The 7,347-nt window shown below is 41.8% G+C and overlaps 1 long non-coding RNA gene across 1 annotated transcript; it reads left to right on the forward strand.

The window, feature by feature from the left end:
- The first annotated feature begins 1,922 nt into the window (after positions 1-1,922).
- LOC126266991 (uncharacterized) lies at positions 1,923-5,533 on the forward strand. The gene is made up of 2 exons (XR_007548953.1): positions 1,923-2,012; positions 3,573-5,533. It is a non-coding gene; the product is annotated as an uncharacterized LOC126266991 (long non-coding RNA).
- Positions 5,534-7,347: the final 1,814 nt, after the last annotated feature.

Consider the following 7,347-nt stretch of genomic DNA (forward strand, 5'->3'; position numbering starts at 1 on the left):
TTTAAAAAACCTGATTCCTAAATCTCTGTCTTACCATTATATAATCTATCTGATACCTTTTAGTATCTCGAGGATTCTTCCATGTATACAACCTTCTTTTATGATTCTTGTACCAAGTCTTAGCTATCTCGTTAGGCATGTATCGTAGAATTTTCTTCAATGGGAAAATGCCCACTACACACTTGTTTATATGGATGTGGTACCTTCTGTAACTCAGTACCTTTCTAACGAACACTCTTTTTGATGGAATATGGCCCCTGTTACACCAAACGATTGACGGACAGCTATAAATAATAGTTATCTCTAGTAGACCTCTTCTGAAAAAAATGGACATTACAGCTCTTCCAACTCATCGGTTAATTTAAAGACAGTAGTTACTGCCGGCCGGAGTGGCCGAGCGGTTCTAGGCGCTACAGTCTGGAACCGCGAGACCGCAACGGTCGCAGGATCAAATCCTGCCTCGGGCATGGATGTGTGCGATGTCCTTAGGTTAGTTAGATTTAAGTAGTTCTAAGTTCTAGGTGACTGATGACCTTAAGAGTTAAGTCTCATACTGCTCAGAGCCATTTGACAACTACAAAGATACAAAAGCAAGGCTTGAATGTACATGAGAAAGTAAAGTCTTCGTAATAATGTGACGGGACCAATACTTCTGTATTTCTAACTAACAACTATACTTATTACTTTTTTTTCACACTGATGTGGGCTTCATTGCAGTCTTGTACTAGCTCTAGTCCTCAATAAACCAATAATTATAGCATTTGGGATAATAATACCTATAAAGCGATAATATAAGCACTCTTAAACACGGCTGACATCAACAACCGTAAATAAATTTTCAATATATTAAGTATACAGACAACCGGTTGCATAAGTTTAATGTAGGGTATCTTCTTCAGAAGGAAGTCACATAAATGACATGACGTTAAATTCGTGCAAGTTTACAATTTTAAAGTCATGTAATTTATGTGACTTCCTTTTGAAGCAGATACCGTTAGTGGTACCGAAAACCCGGTCATGTTTTTTACGCTAGCCACACAGATACCAACGCATTTCCATAATGTGTAATACGGAGGGGGTGGGGGAGGGGTGGTGGTACTTTGTGATTAACTTTTATTGCCAACATACTTTGTATTGATGCATAAGTTGGGTACAGAACCACAAAAACTCTTTTAGCACAATCCTAGCAACAACAACGCTTTTTCGTGTTGTGGGGTGGATGGGTACTTTATGACTAACACAAAAATTTTTTAAAATAAATGTTTCGTTCATTTTCGTTGATTTTCGTTCACAACATATATAGGTGTGCAGAAAGAGCTCTGAAGCTGAACATATGAATGTGACATTTATTACGAAAAATTACATTCAATATTAAGACTTATATTTCTTGGTTAAGTTTTGTTGGAAAATTTAGAACACTTACGGAATCCGATACAAGAAATCACTAAAATCAGTGAATACTTTTTTCCGAGAACTTAAAGTATTAAGTACTGCAATAGATTACTACGTATTTTAACAGGGTCGGCAGAAAGTATCCTCTTTCCTTCCCCCTTTCCCCCTTGGTGTTGTGAGGGCTAAACTTATGCAACCGATTGGCTGTATATTTTATATATTGAAAATAAATAAATAAAATAAGCATCACTTCGGAGACAGAAGACACATTTATCTACTCAACAGCTCGACTCATTATGCAACCTTGAGAGAACCGTACTGCGAGCCCGGTCTCGGCCTAGCCCAACCGTCCTGTCTAATTGCTCACGGACCGACAAAAATAGACATGATGGCATACGTGGCTTACATCTTAAAGCTTCCGGCGTCCGTAGACTGATGTCATCTTCCTTATTGAGTCAGTGAGACGTCAGAACAGGTGCTAACGGGCAGTGCATGCCGCTCTGATATATAAGGCTGGGGCATGAGTGTTTGTAGCAGAAGCTGCAGATACACTGACAGCCAGGCTGCCCCTCAGCACCCAGTCGCTCTCTCCGCCAGGATCCATCATGATTGCCATTAAGGTGAGTTGTGCACATTTTGTCACCAGTGTTCTCACTAGTTTGATGCGAAAGTCACAAATTCCGCTCCTGTTCAAACAGTTTCATGTCATAGAAGTAATTACAACTTACGTATTCTCTTATTTGCTCGATGTCTTGCAACCTATGTCTTCCTCTACAGCATTTACTCTCTACAGCTCCCTCTAGTACCATGCAAGTTATTCTTTGATGTCTTAAAGTATGTCCTACCATCCTTTCCCTTCTTCTTGTCAGTTTTTTCCAAATATTTCTTAATTCGCCGATTCTGTGGAGAATCACCTGATTCCTTGCTTAATTTTCAACGTTCGCCTGTAGCACCACATCTCAAATGATTCGATTCTCTTCAGTTCCGGTTTTTTCACTGTCCATGTTTCACTACCACATAATGCTATTCTTCAAACTTACATTCTTAGATACTCCTCATTGGCTATTTTGGTGCCTAAGTAGCAGAATTTCATAACTTCATCTTCTTCGTGATCAGCAATTCCGATGTTAAGTTTCTCGCTGTTCTGATTCCTGCTACTTCTCATTACTTTCTCTTAGATTTACTGTCAATCCATATTCTGTACTCATTAGACTGTTCATTCCATTCAAAAGATCCTGTAATTCTTCTTCGCCGTCACTGACAGCATCAATACCATCAGGAAATCTTATCACTGATAAACTTTCATCCTAATTTTAATCCCACTCTTGAACCTTTCTTATATTTCTCTCATTGCTTATTCGATGTATAGATTAAATAGTAGGGCCGAAAGACTACATCGCCGTCTTGCATCACTTTTAGTCCGAGCACTTCGATGGTCTTTCAATCTTAGTGTCCCCTCGTGGTTCCTGTTCATATTATACGTTACTCGTCCTTCCCTAGAGCTTGCCCCTACGTTTCTCAGAATTTCGAAAGTTTTGCGTCATTTTACATGGTAGAACGCTTTCTCTAAGTCGGCAAATCGTACGGTAGTTTTTTGATTTTGCTTCAGGCTTGCTTCCATTGTTAACCGCAACACCAGGACTGCCTCTCTGGTGTCTTCACCTTTCCTAAAGCGAAACTGATCGTCATCTAACAGATCCTCACTTTTCTTGAGGAGGTACGGAATCGGCCTGATGAAACAGAAATTTATAATACAACTCGAGTAACAGGTGAAATTGTCAACGTGACACATCACGAGGAAACGTCAGTTTGTTAATGAAGGGAACTGTAGGCTGGGGAGATACAAATTGTAGAGAGACACGAAGGGATGTACTTGGTAAGCCGCTTCAAATTAATGTTGGTTGTAGTCATTACATAGAGGTAAAGAGGCTTACACATAACAGACCAATCATTGGGCTGAAGACCATAAGAACTATAGCAAAAACCTCAAAGAAACAAGGTTCCCCCTGACGGTAGAAAAGGGTGTGCGTTTACTCATTTCCAAATGGAAACAGTGCAGAATCAGCGTTATGCGTTGCGCTCATGTATGTTCATTTTGTAAGTGAAACTGAATGACATTAACAATCGCGAGCCTTTATTTTGCCAATGTTGAGCATATGAACTGAACTCCATCCAAACAGGCCCTGAAAGGCTGAACGGTACCGACCGACCTCTGTGTCATCCTCAGATGGTAGGCGTCACTGGACATCAGTCAAGTAGCTGCTCAATTGGCCACACGAGGGCTGAGTGCACCTTGCTTGCCAACAGCACTCGGCAGACCTGGACTGCCACCCATCCATGTCCTAAGGTCTATTACTTCTGTTTTTGGAAAAACATTTTTGTCTGCTTAATTTTTCCTTTCTCTATAATCAAAGTTTCCTCTACAAGTTATTCTAGAAGGAGGTATGGAAGATTAATTTGAGGTATGGAAAACTTGACTTTAACGCCTCATTGACGAAGAGGTCACTAGAGATGGAGCCCCATTGACGAATAGGTCACTGGAGATGGAGTTCAAGTCAGAAATCGGGTAGGATTTGAAAGTTCGATGGAACCCTACTCCTATTTAACTTAAGTAGTTATGAAAATCACAGAAAAATTAAATCAGTTCGATGGACGCTTAGTTGAACAACTGTCCTCACAAATACGAGTATAGTCTTATCACTGCTCCACCTCTAACGCTTGGTGGATTTCTAACGGTTTCCCTCAGTTGTTCCTCTCCAGTCCAACTCATCTTTCTTAGTAATACGCTCTCACATATGTCCTAACCATGTTATAATCTTGATTATTTTCACATTTATGTCGATTATATACTAAAACTGGCATAATGAAATTTTCAGATCAGTCTTTTGCATCTTTCTGAAGTCCAGAATTCGTGTTATTGTTGTACAATCGATTCAAAGGAAAACGAGATACCTGTTTTAGTAATATCACGTGTCAAATAGGCCTGTCAGTTTCGAATGGATCAATGATAAACAATCTGTATATTCAAATAATAAGGGGCCCACTAAAACGTCTTACTGTGTATATATCAAGAAGCAAAAGAAAGCCAACTGCGACGAAACGACAGGCTTCAGATAGGAAGCTCCTCACCCAGGGAAAGATTAAACCAAACCTCCCTGTGCTCTGCACTTTGGGAGAGGGCAGTACTACGTGAATAGAAGACAATCGACGTCTAATATGCAGAACTGACAACTAGTCACTAGAATGAATTTTCACTCTGCAGGCTGTGTGTGTGCTGATAAAACTATGCTGGACAGAGCCTCGAACTCTGGACCTTTGCCTATCGGAGGCAACTATTCACCAGTTGAGCTACCCAAACGTGAATCACGACCCGTCTTCGCAGTTTTACTTCAGCCAGGTCCTTATCTCCTACCTTCCAAACTTCACGGAAGTTCTGCTGCGTATTCAGCAGGACTATCACTCCTGAAAGAAGGAATATTGCGGTGACATGGCACACAGTTTTAATCTGCCAGGAAGTTGCAACTAGCCACTGTTTAGAACTACTTGGTATACAATTGATTATTTTTCCGGGTGTGACTGTTCGTGAGTGATGTGTGAAGCAGTGACCTCATTCGGCGCTGTAATTAATGCCTTCTGTTTATTACTTAAGACTTTTTTGTCTTTCAGATGTCCATGCTGTTCACTGCGGCCCTGCTAGCCTTGGTATGTGAGGCACTGCCTTCTGGAGACCGCCAGCAGGTGCTGCTGGTTCCGTTGACTGTGACGTTGGACAGACGCGCCTCAGAGCCCGCCGAAGGCCTTCCGCGTGAACCCAGAGCGGTGCCTGTAACGGACTACGAGGACGAGGCCTCAGATCCAGCCGGCGACGACATGGCGGCTGCGGCGACGCTCGTCTTCCGGCCGCTGTTCGTGTACAGGCGTCAGGGCAGCCGCTAGTGACCAACTGCTGCTTGCTGACCACTGCACTGCTTCGTCATCGTCACTGAATCATTCTCTATTCATTCATACTTCTTATTTATTACATTTTCGTGTGCTTCAGAAACATTTTCACAACGATATTTTTATATACAAAAGACTGACACTTTTATACATGGTGATATTTATTGTTGTTATTATTGAAAATAAAATATTTTATCTCTTATATGTGTCATTTTTGATTCCACTGATTGTCCTGAGGAATTGAATACAAGTTAATTACGTTTATTTGGATTGGAACAAATCAAATTTATACGTAACTGGATGTATATAGTATCGCTCTTTCCCTTCATTCTCTTAGCATTCATTCTAGAAACCTCACACTGGAGGTTTAAGTTCTGAACGAAGGCTGCATTTTCACACTTACGCCGACTGTAATGTGTTCCCCTTTCTTCGCGGAAATATGCTTTTTACGCAGCTAATTGTTCGATAACGACTATGCAACAAAGATGATTACAAAAAAAGCGTAAGTAGAAAAATATTTTCTTCGTTCAAATAATTATTTACTATGGTGCCCATTATACTTAAGATATATACTTAAATTCCTGGTCCGGTGTCAAGGATTGCTCCAGCACTCAAAAACTTTCATGATGTGTCTGTACGTATGTGTGTGAAATCTTATGGGACTTAACTACTAAGCTTACACACTACTTAACCTAAATTATCCTAAGGACAAACACACACACACATGCCCGAGGGAGGACTCGAAGCTCCACCGGGACCAGCCGCACAGTCCATGACTTTCATGATAAACCATCCCGATATTTAAAAACACTTCCTTGCTTGCTCAAGTAGTAATAAGTACAAAAGTCGTAAGGACAATGAACATAATGGTTAATGACATACACAGATATTTTGGAAAAATTGAAGACATAGTTAACAATAAAATTCAGGGAGGTGACATCTCTATGAATAATGCAATCATTGGTGAACGAACTAATTCCAAACTATATCTTGTTGTAGAAAACTATCATGATGATAAATTAACGAAGCTTTTGTAGCTCTCATAATATATTGTTTACTTATTTTCCTCTACTCCATATAACAGTAGTCCAATATTAGTCTGATTTTATAAAGAGCTAGCCGTAGTCTGCTCGAGCATTATCGTTTTGAAAGACGAACGCATCGCCGAAGTGTTGACTGTAATGTTGGACAATATGTTGCAAGAGGCGACTGTTGGGAGGAAGCACTCTCGCAGTTAGCTCCTTGCCATTTTTCCTCAGAAGGCTGATGATGACCTGCTGTTGGCGGAATGCACTGTGAAATACGTTCAGAATTTATTATTTATTTCCACAGTTACAATCAATGTCTCGACTTGCTGTTTACATCAGCTGTCGATGGCCGTCGAGGATTCGTGTCGTAAGCGGTGTTCGGTCGTCTCAAGGTAGCTGACGCGGCACTGGCTGTTACTGGCCCGTTCGCCGGGCGGGATGGCTCAGGCGCTGGCCGTGCCACGATGAAGAAGCAGTGAGTGAATGCAGCACCTGTATTGGACTTACACATACCGATTTCGGAGGTGCTCTGCCCCTCCAGCTCACCGCCGTTATTCTTCGACTGATGGACCGCAATGACGGTTGCCGTGGACGGTTGCCGTGTTGTACGACGATCTTGGCATGCCATTTAGGTAGACCTAGGTCAGTCCTCCGAAGTATCAGGTACGCTGGTATCCTGACCCGGGACGGTAGGGAAGACCCACGAGTCCATAGATCTGCGACGGTAGCAGGTAGGTTGTGGTGCTGAACTCTCTGACTGGTGACTGTGGCAAGGTATCCATCTCTGCGGCTACATCTACATCTACATTTATACTCCGCAAGCCACCCAACGGTGTGTGGAAGAGGGCACTTTACGTGCCATTGTCATTAGCTCCCTTTTCTGTTGCAGTCGAGTATGGTTCGTGGGAAGAACGACTGCCGGAAAGCCTCCGTGCGCGCTCGAATCTCTCTAATTTCACATTCGTGATCTCCTCGGAAGGTATAAGTA

Source organism: Schistocerca gregaria, chromosome 4 (assembly GCF_023897955.1).
Source record: "Schistocerca gregaria isolate iqSchGreg1 chromosome 4, iqSchGreg1.2, whole genome shotgun sequence".
Lineage (NCBI taxonomy): Eukaryota > Metazoa > Arthropoda > Insecta > Orthoptera > Acrididae > Schistocerca > Schistocerca gregaria.